This window comes from Amblyomma americanum, chromosome 1 (assembly GCF_052857255.1).
Source record: "Amblyomma americanum isolate KBUSLIRL-KWMA chromosome 1, ASM5285725v1, whole genome shotgun sequence".
In the NCBI taxonomy this organism is placed as follows: Eukaryota; Metazoa; Arthropoda; class Arachnida; order Ixodida; family Ixodidae; genus Amblyomma; species Amblyomma americanum.
The window spans coordinates 100,407,549-100,424,876 of NC_135497.1; the positions used below are offsets into that span (position 1 = coordinate 100,407,549).

General features: G+C 53.8%; 1 protein-coding gene across 1 annotated transcript in view; it reads left to right on the plus strand.

The window, feature by feature from the left end:
- LOC144113350 (protein big brother-like) overlaps positions 1–17,328 on the plus strand; it is a gene marked incomplete in the record, with an annotated part of 41,788 nt that overhangs the window by 5,726 nt on the left and 18,734 nt on the right.

The window sequence follows — 17,328 nt, forward strand, 5'->3', positions numbered from 1 at the left end:
CACGCGATATAAAACTCGTACGCCACCGAGCAGGAGTTACGTTACGCTTGCTTGCTTGCTTGCTTTGCCGCGCGGTGTGGGTGCCCCAGACTGCAGGCTGAAAGTATACACTAATATACTTGCGAGGACACACTTTGGAACGAGGTTAGCTGTGAGCCCGGAAGCAGAGCCTGCAGACTAACTGTAGGCGCGCAAAAAAAAAAAAGCTGAACAAGTTTCGCTAGAACCTTGTCTGTTCTCGGCTTTTCGTCTGGCAAATGCGGCGCGGTATGGAGCGCATACGCATAGCTCGCAGGACGTGTGCCGCCCCGGCGTGCGGAGAGCAGGTCAGCAACCGGCGCGCTCCTCCGGAGGGCAGCGGCCGCCGGTGATGGTGTTGCCCCCCCCCCCCCCCCCACCCCCCCCCCCCCCCCCCCCCCCCCCCGTCCTCTGATGAATGCCCCGGTCATTAGGCACTCGTCTACCCCAAAATTATCCACCGTTAGACCGTCGTCCGGCCCCGTGGCTCTGTGGCCAGTCGTACGAGTGCCGTTTGCGGTTCGGCCAGTTCGAACTGCTGCTTAGCTCTTGCTAGCCACTGCGACTGTTTCAAGAGAGGTGTAATTTTGGCGAAAAAAAAAAAAACAGCCTCGTTTTCGGTTTGCACCGTAGAGAGCGCGGTTTCGCCGCGAACACACCTTCGCTTCTTCCGAGTCGCCGCGCAAAATCCCCTCGACCGCAAACACTTAGGTCCACGAGTGGGCTCCTTCCTCGCGTGTCTCTCTCTGGAGCCTTTGTGCGCACGCGTCAATTCCTAATCACTGCTTGACAAAGTGGCGTATATAATACACACGGACGACACCTACCGCCCGCACGCCTTCTCGATTTCTGCTGCACAGATGATCTCGGCAAGCAGCATGGAGTCCTTCGCCAACAACTTTTTTTCGTTTCCTCCTTGTGGGACCAAGCAGATCAGCGCTGCTTGCCATCCCGCCGAGCGCAGAAGTGTGTTGGTATTGGGGCTGGCGCGAGCGGGGCAGAGCTCGGGGGAGTTTGGCTTCTTTATGCACCCTATTTTAAGCCACCTGGCCCATGTTTAAGTTTCTGCTCTAAGTGTTGTGGGTGGCAGGTGGCATTCTGCGTGCAGCGGGGTGCGGCGCGGGCCTGCGCGTTGTCCAAGTCCATGTGTATAAAAAGACTTATCATGGCACATGGTTTCACGGTTGCTTTAATCCCAGCATATTTTGCTCTGCGTTCAATGCGCACCTGCCACTGTCAGTGCACGCTATTGTAATAATTTCCATTGCTGCAGTCAGAAGGCGCCAGACACCACAAGTCAACGCGAACGCTTGGCTCAAGCGCTGTATTTTATTTAGCTACTGTTACGTCGAAGACGCCTGAACCTAGTATTCGTTTAACCACGAATTCTAGAGAAAAAAAAACCGTTTGAGGGCCTCCGTCGAATCACTGAGGAAAAAAGAACGGGGAAGTGCGTTGCGCTGGAACATTCCGCATGTTTTTACTGGGCATGCGGACAACGGCATGCAGGCGAAAGGCCGTCGGTGATTTGCCTATGCAAGGTGTCGTGGCGCAAATCGACATCCGTGCGAGCTTTCACGAGCACTTTTAACTGAGTACTATGGCGCCTGGCAGCTGAGAACAAGTGCCGCCCTTTCTGGTTTTCTTTGCGCGCCAGCTTACTCTTTAATCTTATTCTTTTCTTTTTGCTGCTTATTTTCACTATACATTTTTTTCGACTCGCCTCAACAGCCACGCACCTTTCGAACAAGGCTCTGCATGCCATGAAGTTAAATAAGCTTTTCTCTCGCTCAATACGTGAGAGAGTACAGCGTATAGCATGCTTTAATGCTGACAAAGCCAAAATAAAGGAATACAAAGAGCAAGCAGTAGCGTCTTTGCGCACCTTTGGGGACACGCAGTAAGGCAGCCGAGCACCTCGAAGTGCTCGTAAATGCCTAGCGACCCCAAGTGGTGCCCGCCACTGCTATCCTAACACGCCGCCGAGGAGGACAAACACATTTTCTCTTGTGTAAAGCTATATTCTACCACTCAAGGACCAAATGGCTTGAGGAGACCGCAGAAAAAAAATAATAAAGAAAGGACTTCAGCGCCTTCTCGTTGTTCGCTTTTAGAAGGCAATAAATGGCACCACGTTCTTTACTGCCGTGTTGTTCTCAGCGCGCATACCTACGTTGACTTATATACTGCGCATCGGAAGACAATGAGACGCGAGTAGCGTGCTGAAATCAACCTGTACACCGTACGTGATGGCACCGTCGAGAGCTGTCGGTGATGGGCGCGAAAGAAATGGCCGCGAAAATTAAACAAGAGCAACGGTAATGTGGGAAAGCGTTAGCTCCCGAAATCACACAAGCCCGGGCGACATAATTCGAAATTGGCCTCGCGCAGAACGCATCGGGCGCTGTCCGTTCGGCCGGCAAACACGCGTCGGCTTCTTCGCCTCCTCGCAACGGCGCGGGCAGTTTGCCGGGCGCGCCGAGCATTCATCGCACGAAGCGCCGCGCGGAACGCCGTCGCTCGCGCTCTGTTTGGTTGTTGTTTGCGAAGCGTCGCCAACGGCGAGGATAATGACGGTGTTCGCCATGTGTGCGACCGGCCAACTTCATTCAGCCAGCCTGATTGACAGCGGTTCCTACCGGGGCATGAAAGGACGGAGGCGATCTATAATTTGACCTGCAACCCTCGGCAGCGCGCCGACTCGCAACTCGATGGGAAAGAGATCTAAGCGAGCGGCAACAGCACAAAGGATTTGCACGGCTGAGGCTAAGAGGCGCGTCGGCAGGGTGCGCCCTCTGTAGGGCTCACTCTGCACTGGACGCGTGCGTGTCTCGTTGCGCGCCGAGCTGCTGCCTCTCTCGCTGAGATGTTCGCAGGAGCGCTTTCGACTGTGCCGCGCGCAGCCATCAGCGAGTTAGTTCGCTTGCCTCGCCATAAGCAGGTCCCAAGCGAGCGAGTGCGACAGATACGCTTATTTGTGTTGCGAACAAACAGTCCGTTTCCTGCAGGCCTTGACGCCTGAAAGCGTGAAGCTAGCCGCCTGTCACCGTGGCGAAGCGTTCGGTGTGTTTGGTCGCCTCTTGGGCACAGATGTGCCAGTTTCCGGTCAAGGCCGCCAGATGCCGATCGGCCTGCCCGTCGGCAGAGATTCGCCGCTGGATGCGGCGCTTCGCCAGCGCGCTCCGTCCTTCCGCCGTTCCAGGCTTCGGTGTTCCAAAGGGTGCCGCGCGTTCCAGCAGGCGCGGATGAGCGGCCGGGCAGAGAGCGAAAAGTGCGCGCAGGCCCACCAATTAGATCCGCCACGAGCGACGCCCTGCGCACGGGAGCGCGAAATGGCCGCCGCGCTGCGACAGCAGCGGGTCTCCCCGCGAAGCGCGCGCGCGCGCGCGCCCCCGCCGTGAGAATAGCAGCGCGTCGGAGAGCGCGCGCGCGCTGGCCGAGACACAACAGGAAGCGTTGTCCCCGCAGTCGCGCGATTCGGGCCCGGGCGGCCGAGATCGGGGCACGCCGGAAGCGCGCCTGACGCTCTTCCGCTGGCGGCCGCCGTGTGAACGGGACTTCGGCACTTCCCGAACGCGACAGAAAACAATCCGACGCGGAAACGGCATCTGCGCTGGCGTTCGCGGTGCGTTACTCGTTGCCGCGCCGATCTCTCACGGCGCCATTTTTCACGCAGACTAGCAGAACGGCTGGAACACAGAAGAGCAGCACCTGCTGTCTCCCCCTTTTTTTTGCGTTTTCAAATCTCTGCAGTGGCTCACTCCTAGTCAAGCCTGAGTCAGATGACCATATGTAACGACGCCGCGTTAAATATCGGGGGCAAAAAAAAGAAAAGAAAAAAGAGCAAGCAACACTGGGTAAACTGATCACAAACATGGCATGTTCGACCTCCTGTACACCCATCACATCTCATATGCTGTAGTGAAGCCTCAATTTGCGCGTGTGTCAAGTTAAAGCTCGTCTAACTGGCCGTGAGCCCACCACACCCTCGACTAAAGCGAGCGACAGACGCCGGCCGCGTTCTTCGACCATCAGTCGCGTGTAATCACGTGTTTTCTAAAACGCTTTCTCCAATACTACCAAGCCGGCACCTCCCGAAGTCCAAATTGCCGGCTGCCGGGTCGAGGAGCACGGACGACGGCGGTTGTCTTTCCTCTGCCCCCCGTTTTTGCCACTACGTTTTTACTTGCTGTAAACGGGGCCTGCCGCTTGCACAGTCGCGCTCCGTGAGGGGCGACCCTGTGCGGAGGGCCTTTCGGGAGAAGGTCCGAGATGGACTGCTGGTCGTCTCAACAACTGCTGCCCCCCTCATTACACCGGCTACCCCTGAATCGCCGCGTTTAGTCTCGCCCTTGCAAGAGACTAGCGAGCGCCTTCTGTCTTCGTGGGGCGAAGAACGCTCTCTCCGGAGACCTCGTCTCGTGTGCAGAACGCTCTTCGCGCCCAATGGCGAGCAGTGACATATGCTACTGTTCGTGTTGTATATCCTCGCTGGTAGTCTTTGCTCTTTTGAAGGGAACTCTTGCGCATGATGGCTGCAAATAGTGGCTGTCTAGACATTCTCAGCTATGAGGCACACAAGAGGCGTATAAACTTTAGACGAGCGCCGACGAGAGCAATGATGCTCCATTGCCGAACCCCCCCTCCCCTCGAAACCACCTTCATCTAAACAGTCGCCTTGTTTTTTTGCGCGCGTTTCCTGTATAGACGAGCGACGCGTTCGCGCTCGTATACGCGTACCTGTTTTGTCGCGGTCCGTGGCGACCAAAGCGGGCGGCGCTCGTTAAGCCGAGCATCCGAGCCAAGGCGGAGAAAATGATCCTGGCAGCGCAGCAGAGCCGCCGTTGCCGTGGGTGCCCAGGGGGGCGCGTGTCCGCATTAGGCAACGTGCACGGCCGTGCACGTCCAGGTAGATTTGATCCGTGCATGACCGCTTAGGAGCAGCGCCTAAGAGCAGCCGCTTCCGCCGCGGCCCTCATTCTCGGCTGGCTGGACTCTGCTAATTGCTTCCTGCCGCCCAAATTGCCGTCCTCGGGCCGGTGCGTTTCAGCAGCGGGGGAGGACAGCGCCGCCGCGCGTCGCCGCCACACGCGCTGGGATCTCGATCGCTCTGGCGCTGACAGGCACGGGTTACGCGGCGCGGTCTGCGTCGGTGCAGCTGACGCTGCTGGCCTGCGGTGGCCGATCGGGTTACGCCCGCGCTGTCACAGGCGGCGGACGCCTTTGTTAACCTGTATGGGCTCGGTGGGGCCCGTCTAAACGCCGCCGGTGTCCCGTGTCGCTGTTGCGGCGAGCGCGTTCTCGAGCAAGAGCGGAGTTGGAGTGGCGACACGATAACGGGACACTCGTGCAGCGAAGGTGAAATTTGTCGCTTCCGTAAAACGCGTAAGGCCTTCGAAAGCGGTGAACAGCGTTCAGAGTCTCAACTGAGACCAAGTGCAGCCGATGCAGAGCTATATGCGTTCACGGTTCTGAGCGAGCAGGGAAATGAGAAAAGTAATGAGCGTATAGAAGCAGGGTACACGTCACACGAGTACGAAACAAGCAAACTGTCGCGAAAAATTCCAGGGACACTCTGTGATAGTCGTTCACGCATAATGCACGTCAGCCTGGAAATAAAGCGAGTGGGAAGCCCTTGAAAAGCAAAGCTGGCGCAACTGGCTCGTCTATAGTACTAGGTCTACTTATAAATATCGACAGTGAAGTCTCGCTGCATTATCGCTGATGACTCATATACGTCCAACACACAATTAACTCAATAAAAATTCGAGTTTAATCACGCGCGTATCCTCCTTTATCTCAGTGCAGTTCATCTCGTTTAATCGGCGCATTCCATTTTGTCTCGCTCTTAACCGTCGTTCAAGTAGCGGGCACCTTCACAGATTGCCCTCTTCAGACGTTCTCGCTGCGTCCCTAAGCTGCAGATACCTCAATAGTGATGCGTCCTCACTTACCGTTAGTTACGCCTCAATGATACTCTTACTAGAGTGCATTATGATGACAGTCTAGGAAGCTGCGCGGAGAGATTACTGGAAATTTTCGTCGTTGCTGAGGCTGAAATTATGCCAGATATGACGAAATATCGCCGAATGAGGAGCTGCTTATCGATAATACATATCTTTCGCTGGCAGCATCGCTTGTAAGGAACTAAGGGGCGCATTCTGCGTGGCAAGAAAGGACGCCGGCGCTTCCAAAGCCCACGATGCCAAGGCGCCCCTGGAAGGAGAGCCGGCGGCGCAGCGCCGGGCTCGGCAGGGCGACGCCAGCGCCCACCGCCGCCAAGGCGCGCGGCGGTGGCGGCGGCTTGAGGCGCACGCAATCGCCTTTTGTCTTGCGGTGTCGGCCATCTTGAACCAAGCTGGAGAGCCGCCGGGAGATCTGGGGAAGCCGGAGGCAGGGGCTGCGGTCGCGGTCGCCATGGCAACGGATGCGGAACCTCCACCGCGCTCCCCATCCTCCCTCCCGGGCTTCGGAGGCGCGCCGCATAATGGCGTCGCCACTCCGCGAGGGGAATTTCGCTGGGCTCCCGAGTCCTCCCCCCCCCCCCCCCCCTTCTCTCCTGGGCCTCTTCCCTTGCGTCCCCTCTGCCGCCTCTTCCGCCGTAGTCGGGTCACGCGCCGTGGTGTATTTCGAGACGGTCGCTGCCTTCTGAGCGGCGTAGCGCGAGGCTCTGCCCGAGAAACGGGCCCCTCGCTGACCACCGCTTCAAGTAGTTCGTTCAAGCCAGCCGCCCGTGTGAGCTTCTTGCCGACATGCACCGAGTTCAAATTTACTGTCTCGAAGCCCAGCCTCATAACGCTGTCGTTGTCAGATCTGTTCAGCATGCGTTAACGAAGTTAAAGTCAGAACGCCAAGTTTTCGTTTTTCTAAAGTGTACGGAATTTCTTCAGATACAATGAGTATCCCTCAAAGTACGAAGGTTTCTTTCTTGATGTTTATCCTAGCTCACTATTTGCGCCTGTTAATAGTTGCGCAAACAATAAATGCACTTACTGCCTTCAAATCTGCGCTCATGGAATTGTTGAGTGTGGAAGGAATGTACTGTGCCCGGCATAACACTCTGTGAAAGATGCTGAAATTTCTAGGCTCCACTTCTACCACTGCCTTCTCTTCGTTATAGGTCCCAGACATTTTCAGTCTTCCCAGCGGTTCTGGTTTCAGAGTAGTCGCTTCTTGACCTGGCAATACGTCGCGTCAGTGTTACACAATCTGAAAGCGTATACTCTAATTAAAACTACTCTCTGTTCGTCCAAGACATTAGCTTTCCCAACAATGGGAGGTTGACGCTTTGCATTCTGTTTAATACCCAAGAGCAGGCAAGCAGTTCTGTACTTTCACCTGCGCTTTATTCCATTTGCCTCTGCCGCGCTGCCATGCGCAGAAAATTGAGAGGAGCGTACATAGGAAAGCCGATGGCAACTTGAAGCGTGAGTCGCGTTACCGCGTTCTCTTTTTCTGTGTGGCTTGCTTCATTTTCGGCAGTGGGCTTATCTGGGTGCAAGCGATGTGCAAGTTTATACTAACTGGAAAGAGAGCGATAGAGAGAAAGACTATATTACAGGCCGAATTACGACCCTCTTCCGCGATATGGACGAGAGCCAACTGGTCACGTGAGCCGCCGAGGCCAACCACTGAGGAGGAAGGGGGTTGGGCACTGTCGGGAACGGATGGCTGTGGGGCAAGCGAAGAGGAGATGTTCGACGTTGGTGTATGGGCTGGGGAAATTCGGGCAAAAGGGGTCGGAGCGAGAACGGTGTAGTAACACTCGGGCCGGGTGAGGAGCTAGCTGTATGGCTCTCAACGTGAGAGTCTAATGCAACCATGGAACTGGCCGTTGAGTATTATGAAATAAGCTCTCGCAGTGTGCTATCTTGGACGAATGCTTTGTCCCAGACAGTGCCGAGACGGTATATACAGATTGTTAGCAACTTTTAATAATAGGCGTTCTTCAGGATAGCATTGTAAGTGGTGGTGCGCATCAGAGCACAGCTAAGACATATTAACTAACAGGCTGGTTAACTAATACTCAATAAATATCTTAACGCGCTAGCGTTAGGGAGCTCGTGTCGGAGAAAATCCGGCGTCGTAGGCGTCGTTAACCGGCAGCGAAAATCCCCAAAGTCCCCAAAGAAGCAACCGAGGAGGTAGGTGGGCCAGATAGGTCACCTGACCTTGTGGCGTCGTCACAACCTGCCCACCGTGGCAGGTGGTCGCGAGAGGTTGCTGGGAAGAACCACCTGCCTCTCACAAGCCCCACCGGTGGCAGCACCTGCCATTGCAGGGCAGTGGCGCATCGCTTAACCTCTGCACCACTGCGCCAGGAGGGCTACTGGGACTCCCAGGGATCTATGAATGTTACTTATACAACGCCTAACCCTGAATATATGAGCATTAACCCAATTAGCTATCGACTCATACCTTTAAGGCGGAGCTTAAGTGTCCCCTCCAATTTTTTGAACTATTACAGTTAGGCTTCTCATTTATTGAGGGGTTCGCAGTCCACTGCAGGTAATAATATATCAGTTATTAGATTTTCGAAAATGCCAATCTCGTCGCCGCTGCAGCTCAAGTAATTCGGGGGCCGAGCCGAAACCGCGTGGCTGGCGAAAGCGCTACTCACGCCTACGAGCACGCGTCACGCAGTGACGTCGGTGTCACGTGGTTTATTTTGCAGCGTCCGGGGAGCGGGTAACAGAGCGGGCAACAGGCGCGCCGCTGTTGTGACGCGCGCTTGTACTATATGGCGTGAGCAGCGCTTTCGCCAGCCGCGTGGTTTCGGCTCGGCCCCCGAATTACTTGCGCTGCAGCGGCGATGAGATTTTCATTTTGGAAAATTTAAAAATGATACGGATATAACTTGCGGTGGTCTGCAAACATCTTATTAATTGAGGAGCTTAATAGTAATTGTCAAAACGTTCATTTTTCAGTCTTAATTAAAAAGCCTGCTAGTTAAAACATCTCAGCTGTGGTCTGATGCACACTACTACTGACAGCGCTATGCCGAAGAGAGCGCTTTCCTAACTCAATAGGTCTATTGCAAAAAATTGCTAACAGGCTCAGGCGGCACACCCTGCATATGCGTCGGACAAGGTTGCCTCTTTCCTGTGCGTGCTGTGCGCCGATCCTTCTATGGTTATACTCGTCACGACCTGTGGGGCGTGCAGGCTAGCGCAAGGGCTATAGTAATGCGTGCTTAGCGGACACTCTCACCGTCCGGTGGGCGCCGGCGGCAGACAGCTTGGCCGCCGCATAAGCAGCAGCGACCGAAGACGGACCACGGGCTCGTCGGGCGACGATGCAGCCCTCGGGGCGGACTCATGTTTAATTCATGCGCCGCGAGCGCTGTATGGCACCGTACCACGGGACCGGCATTCCGCCGGCTACTCTCTCCGTGTTCCCGCGCTGGCAGGAGCGCTGGGTGGGGCAGCGGGCCCCCGGGCTGCGGTAATTAAAAGTGGGCCTCGCGGATGCGCGGTGGCCGCGGCTCATCTCCTGCCCGAGACTTCACCGCGACGGTGTCCACCTCTGGTGTCGCCGCTTCCGGCAACTCTCTGGCCAGACGGCGGCCCCTTATTACAGGTCTCGGGCGCCTATGCCATATGGTCGGCAGGAGGCGAAAAGTGAGCCCGACTTTTCTCGAACCACAAGCTGGAGGCATATGCAGATGCGAGCCCGCCGACAACTGAGGACCCTGCGAAGCGCGTACACACTCATTGCACAGGTGCACCAAATACTCCCCACAATGCGGGCGGCGGAGTTGGAGGCATACGAACCGTGATGATAATGCCGCACGCTAATAGCACAGTGTCCTATACCCTATTGACTACCTCAACGTAGCCGATGGGGTTTCTCCACCCATCATCTGCTCTACGAGGACACGGCGTGGCTGGCGACTGAACGTCGCATTTGCTGCTAAGAAATCCTCCCAGCTCTTTCGAGCGTCGCTCGTGTAGATGCGGACCGCAGCAGCGTCCTCGGTAGCACGCACACACATGACGGCGCACGGAAAGAGTGCGCCTCTCTCCGTCGGCAGCATGCACCGAAGGCCACGTTAATTGTGCCCGAGGACCCCGGGGCCCGTGGGAGGAACGCGTGGCGCGTGATGGATGCCCGTGGCCGACGGAATAAGAGACGCGGCTAATGCACTTCTCCACGCTGGCGTGTTGCGGCCGAGGCGCATGCAGGCTGGCCCACTTGCGGCCGAGGAGAAGCGCTCGGCATTCCGCCGCCTCGAGCGAGATGCGCGCGGTTCTCGCCGAAGGTGTGTCCGCTAATCATGGGCTCGGAGGTGGCCGCATCGGTCCGCGCCGCCGATGACCCCGCCGCGGCCACGGCTGCTGCTGCTGCTGCAGGGGACGCGGTTTTGCGGAGGTACCGCACCACCACCGTGTCCACAGCGCACTGCCGAGGGAATCCTTCTGTGCACGCACTCGTTGTTTAGACAGTAATAATAATTATATTTGTTTCATGCGACATTGGCACGAGAGGATTCTGAATGGCCATTCTGCTTTTTTTGTTCGTTTTTTTTTCTCTCGCGAATGTTTGTTAATGATATACCGCAACGTATGCGTTGAATAAATTTATCTTTATCGCGTTGCGTGCTCTCATGTGAGGCTGTTTAGTACAGCAGGAAACAAAGGGTGTGTACTGTATGAGATCCCAGTTAACTGAGACGAAAAAAAAGGGGGGTGCTGAACTCATCCGCCTTATTCGGTTGTCAAATGTCTCCGCGTGCGATTACACCAAAATAAATTCTCCTATCGCATGGGCAGCTTTGCGTGTAGCCTTAACATTATGCGTCAGTTGAACGGGCCGTTCATTTTGGGCACCTCGGCCGTGAACGTGAAAAATAGAATTTAAAGTCCCGTTGTTCCTCTTTTGTATATCAATGCCAGAAATCGCTGCTTGCTTGCAGCTTGGGTTTTTTTTTTATTGAGTAATTGAGTAAACGAATGCATCTGCGTTCTCCTGTATTTGAGAGGTCTTTCGTGCCAGGGTCACTTTGGTCACATGCTTCCTCTGTACATATACTAACGGTAGCAAAGATTTCAGGGACTCGAGTTCTCGGAAAAAAAAAACATTTATTGCAGCTCTACCTCGCTACCAAGTCGCCTTGCGTTCCTAACAGAGGAAGGAGCACGTATTCTTTACGCCCCTTGATACCTTGTCACAACGTCACAATGTCACAACGTGCACGTAAAGCAGAACAGCTGGTGTGCTAAAAGTGTTAAGAGATTGCGAAAGTTTTTCGACGCCACAGAGTTTGGAACGTAACATTGGCGTATTCTGTCAATATCTGGTTGTTGTTTTTTTTTTTTTTGCCAGACTTCATGGACAATAAATGAGCGAGAGGATAGACATGAAACGGAGGCACAAAACGGGCAAGAACATTGTTGTACTCTACACGACAAAAAGTGTTCCTGCTAGATGCCTGACCATAGCCGGCGCCATTTGAAGTGTACGTGATCAAAACTTCGTGTCACAGCATTCACCTCAACTATATATCGCGCCCGCACTTCTGTCTGTTGAGTGCCACGCACAAATAGCTGAGGAATGACTTCGCTGCAGTGTTTCGACCTGCAGTAAATCTGAAAGGAACCAGAGCCCTCTTGCATGAAAGCAAATAACACAATACAATATCTAATGCGCAGAATATAACCAACCCCTGCATATATATATATCCTTCATAGATTACGAGAAGGCAGCTGGCACAGAACAGGGTTAATTGCAGAGATATGGGAGAGGCCTTTGTCCTGCAGTGGGCGTAGTCAGGCTGATTACGACGATGATGCTGATTAGTTAGTTTCTATAGTCTAATCGCATTCGCGGTCTAAACCATTTCTTGGTTTTGAGGAAAGGAAAAACGCATAACTGCTAGCTTTGTCGGTAGACACCTGAACCTGAAGTTTTTATTCGGTGTTCGTGTTTTTTTTCTCCCTCATTGCCAAGTGGAGGTGTCCACCCACAACGTGAGCCAGTTATGCGCCTTTCCTTTCCTCAAAACCAAGAGAGGGTTTACACCGCGAATTTAATTAGTCTGGCAATTATATAGGCAGTCCTGTTTGCTTCGTGCAAGCGGGCCCAGCTTTCGCATAGTGTCGCACCAAAAAATGTAAAATGTGCACGCACGCGTATAGCGATCGGATTAAGCATAAAAGTCCACACGTTTGAAAACGAATTCACTGCGTCCGGCCAAGCGAAAACCAAAATTGCTTATATTGTTTCGCATTGCACCGCACAGTGTTTGCGTGTCGACCTAACGTGATCTGATCAATCAGCAAACATGTCGTTCCTTGTAGACGAGCCAGCTAACTTCGCGGGTTCGAGACAACTGGCTCGACCGCTTTGTACGCTGCTTGCCAGGGCGGTAGAAGCCCTGTTGTCATGCAACGGCCCTTTGAGTGATGATTGCTACCGTTAGCTTTGGAGCACGTTCACGCCAGAAAGAGAGCGTTTGCCACCGTGCGTGCACGGTAGCTTGAGGAGCAGAAGGCGTGGGCCGTTTCGTAGCTCGATGCGTATCTTAAACGGCTCACGACTGGGGAATGAATATGGAGGACCCTTATGACACGGCGAGTGTGTCGGAGCGCCGTGTGTGTCCGTCTGCCCCGGCTGTGGTGCGAGCCCGCTCGCCGAAACGTGGTCTTCGGGACGAAATAGCGCCGTTCTCGAGCAACAGCGAGGGCGATAGGATCGGAATTTAGGCGTTGTTTGCCGAGGGTGTACAGTTTGCACAAGTCTCACCAGCTTGCACCAAGAGCGACGCATTTAGAGAAATGACGAGGCTAGACCGATTTCGGTGATTGACTGCGCGTTAACGAGCCCCCAGCCGCCCGCGGGCACGTCAATCACGCTGCCCGTGGAAGACCAAACTCGGCGCCAGCACCCAAGAGTGGCAACCTCCGCTTTTGGACCCAGCAGCTGCAGCTTTTCGTGTGGTCTGCGACTCGTTTCGTCGGAAAAGAAAGCCAGGTCTGGGCTGAGGGACAGAGGCCCGTTGAGCCAACAGCGCCAACCGAACGCATCGCGCGGCCTTCGCGATACCCGCAGCACCGGTGGCGTTCTCTGGCCGAGGTTGTGCGGCGGCGTGGCGCTCTTTGTTCCCTAGCCGGCTCCTCCGAGGAGTGTCGCGTTCGATGGGCTGGGGATGATTGACTGCCGGGCCTCTGGCGCACAATGCCCTTTCGGTGCCACGTTACGAGAACCGGCGCGGAAATTACGCGGGAAGTTCTGGCGGCTCCTGGCGCCGTCCTTTGTTCCGGCCCGCGGGGCGCAGCAAAAAAAGGGCCGAGCGGAAAAGGAGCCGGGCCGTTTCCCAGCCGTGTTGTGCGGCAGCACCCAGCGCCAGCGAGGAGGCCCTCAATGGATTAGTCACGGTGCGGCCCGTATCGCGAGCTCGTTTGTTACTTTGTGCGCGCCGGTCCTCCCCCCTCGGCGCCGACTTAGCCCAATGGGATTTGGCTCAGCCGCCGTCCCCGCAGCGCGGCGACGGTCCAATGAGCGCCGCCCGGAGGAGGGCTTCGGCCAGCCGCCCAGACCGCGGATCAACATGGCCGCGCCGCCTATCGATCGTCTTCACGACGTTGCCATGGCGGCGACGCGCACTGGCCACTCTGTCCGGCGTCGGCACGCAGCCACTGCGGGACAAGCGTCCGCTGCCACGACCGATTTCTTTCTTTTTTCTGGTGGGACAATCGTGTATAAACGCTTCAACATCGATAGTCATTTTGCTCTGTTTGGGACTGAATACAAATTGAAATCAAAGCTCACACTGTAAGGTATGAAGTTCCCTTCATAACTCTTGTACCTTGGCGGTCAGAATTCTTCGCAAAAAAATTTCTCCGCAGTCGTGTGAAGCTTCCCCAGAAAAAAAAAAAAAAGTTCCCATTAGCAGTTGAAATCATAGTATCATGAACGAAAAAGGGACATATCAATGCCCTTGCCTCCGAGCACAGATCCGTCGCCAGCGACATGTTTCCATGTCTTTTTCATAATCGAGTTGCTTCTTTTTCTTTACCTTGCAGTGTTTGTTCCCAGCTGGCCACTGTAGGTGGCGGTTGTATAGTCCAATACTTAAACTGCCTTGCAGCAGCAGCCCAGAAATTGCCGCATGCGTCAGCAATCAAGTTTTTGCGCAAAGTCTTTTTCACTAAGAGAACAAAACAGACTGCACACACTTTCTGATCTCAGTGATTAGAAAAGAAAAGCTCTTGAAGGCTTCCCTCGTGCATATGAAAGATCGAAGCAACAGCCACCGAACGCAAGGAAAGCATAGGGTAATGTTTTTATATTTATTTGTGGTTTCGGTCGATGGAAGATTAATAATGTAGTGATTTTTTACCTGAAAGATAAGTGATTAGGAAGAAGAATAATCTTCCCTGCTTGAGTTGCCCTCAGCAGGCATGTTCGTCACCGTCAGCTGCAGTTCCGCGCAAAATAAAATCGGAAAAGAACGTCACGCGTGCGATCAGACCATGTTTAGAAGAGACTTGTTGCCTGAAATGACTCGGTCTTTTAGCACCCCATGTGCACCCTCCATTTAAGCATCCATCGTGTCTCATGCGCATTTTCGCGTGCCTTGGCCACATGTTGGGTTCGCTGTAATTGCGTCGATTGGGAACTCATCGTTTTCTTATGTGCTGATCCACGAACTATATATGGTGCAAAAACAGCACACGCCGCGGTGGCTCACTGGTTAGGGCGCTCGGCTACTGATCCAGAGTACCCGGATTCGAACCCGACCGCGGCGGCTGCGTTTTTATGGAGGCAAAACGCTAAGGCGCCCGTGTGCTGTGCGATGTCAGTGCACGTTGAAGATCCCCAGGTGGTCGAAATTATTCCGCAGCCCTCCACTGCGGCACGCCTTTCTTCATTTCTTCTTTCACTCCCTCCTTTATCCCTTCCCTTACGGCGCGGTTCAGGTGTCCAAGGATATAGGAGATAGATACTGCACCATTTCCTTTCCCCAAAAACCAATTATACGAAAACAGCTCAGGCCGACGAGCGCCAGAAACATCCCTAAGAAAGCATGTTTTTCACCTAACAAACGTTCAAGCGCATTGAAAAAATAAAAAAAAACGTAAGAATTCGCGGGAAATCAGACAGCTTATTTTAAATCTTAGTCGGTTGCACTGGCGTGTCGAAAGGCGTCTCCAGAATATTCGTGCGATATACTGCTGGCGTTTGCAGTATTTCTCCACCACGTGCGGCCGTGAATGCAAGGTTTGCGACTCCAGAATCCCAGATAACAGAAATTATAATCTGGAGTTCCCGGGTTCGAACCCGACCGTGGCGGCTGCGTTTTTATGGAGGCAAAACGCTAAGGCGCCCGTGTGCTGTGCGATGTCAGTGCACGTTGAAGATCCCCAGGTGGTCGAAATTATTGCGCAGCCCTCCACTACGGCACCTCTTTCTTCATTTCTTCTTTCACTCCCTCATTTATCCCTTCCCTTACGGCGCGGTTCAGGTGTCCAAGGATATAGGAGATAGATACTGCACCATTTCCTTTCCCCAAAAACCAATTATACAAAAACAGCTCAGGCCGACGAGCGCCAGAAACATCCCTAAGAAAGCATGTTTTTCACCTAACAAACGTTCAAGCGCATTGAAAAAATAAAAAAAAAACGTAAGAATTCACGGGAAATCAGACAGCTTATTTTAAAACTTAGTCGGTTGCACTGGCGTCTCGAAAAGCGTCTCCAGAATATTCGTGCGATATACTTCTGGCGTTTGCAGTATTTCTCCACCACGTGCGGCCGTGAATGCAAGGTTTGCGACTCCAGAATCCCAGATAACAGAAACTATAATCCGGAGTTCCCGGGTTCGAACCCGACCGCGGCGGCTGCGTTTTTATGGAGGCAAAACGCTAAGGCGCCCGTGTGCTGTGCGATGTCAGTGCACGTTAAAGATCCCCAGGTGGTCGAAATTATTGCGCAGCCCTCCACTACGGCACCTCTTTCTTCATTTGTTCTTTCACTCCCTCATCCCTTCCCTTACGGCGCGGTTCAGGTGTCCAAGGATATAGGAGATAGATACTGCACCATTTCCTTTCCCCAAAAACCAATTATACAAAAACAGCTCAGGCCGACGAGCGCCAGACACATCCCTAAGAAAGCATGTTTTTCACCTAACAAACGTTCAAGAGCATTGAAAAAATAAAAAAAAACGTAAGAATTCACGGGAAATCAGACAGCTTATTTTAAAACTTAGTCGGTTGCACTGGCGTGTCGAAAGGCGTCTCCAGAATATTCGTGCGATATACTTCTGGCGTTTGCAGTATTTCTCCACCACGTGCGGCCGTGAATGCAAGGTTTGCGACTCCAGAATCCCAGATAACAGAAATTATAATCTGGAGTTCCCGGGTTCGAACCCGACCGCGGCGGCTGCGTTTTTATGGAGGCAAAACGCTAAGGCGCCCGTGTGCTGTGCGATGTCAGTGCACGTTAAAGATCCCCAGGTGGTCGAAATTATTCCGGAGCCCTCCACTCCGGCACCTCTTTCTTCCTTTGTTCTTTCACTCCCTCATTTATCCCTTCCCTTACGGCGCGGTTCGGGTGTCCAACGATATGAGACAGATACTGCGCCATTTCCTTTCCCCAAAAACCAATTATTGTTATTATTATTATCACTCACCACGGCTTGCCGCATAGACGTCAGCCTTGTTCCGGCTCGTGAAAGATCCAGTAATCAATCCAGCAACCTTCCCGACACCACTGAACTCGGGAACAGCATATCATGCTGTACACGGAAGCCAGTTTCCAGACTTGTATGGCTGGTGTGAGCACGTGAGAGCAGCGCACTTGTGGACGCCGGCTGCTCCTTCAGCTTCTTCACACCCAGGGAAAGTGGCGCCTGAGCACAGAGCATCTGTGTGTGCCCTAAAGATCGGTCGCGTTGTTTCTTTTTCACGCGAGAGATGACCGCGCCATTGAAGCAGGCCAGCATCTCATCAGTCGGTAAAGCACACGCGATGTGGTACCACAGCTCCACGCCAGTGCATTTTCTGAGCGGTAGCATCAAAAATTAAAAAAAAAGGGATTGTTCCATAGCATCCACAGTCGGTGCCTTGAGCTGCTGTATATATGCCGTAGATGCGTGGGTTCTTAACCGGACAAAAGCCCTGTGAGGACATGCGCGCCCAGTGATGCTGCAGCGAGGAAGAACATCAGCTCGGAACAAAGGAAAACAAGTCTTTTATTTTCGCCCATTCCTCGTCGTTTGGGAAACAAGCTGGAGCCAAGCGCTGTTTAAGTCCAACAAACTCGAGAGCCAGCTAAGAGCTCTTCCCCCGCGACCAAGGGCACCCGCGGA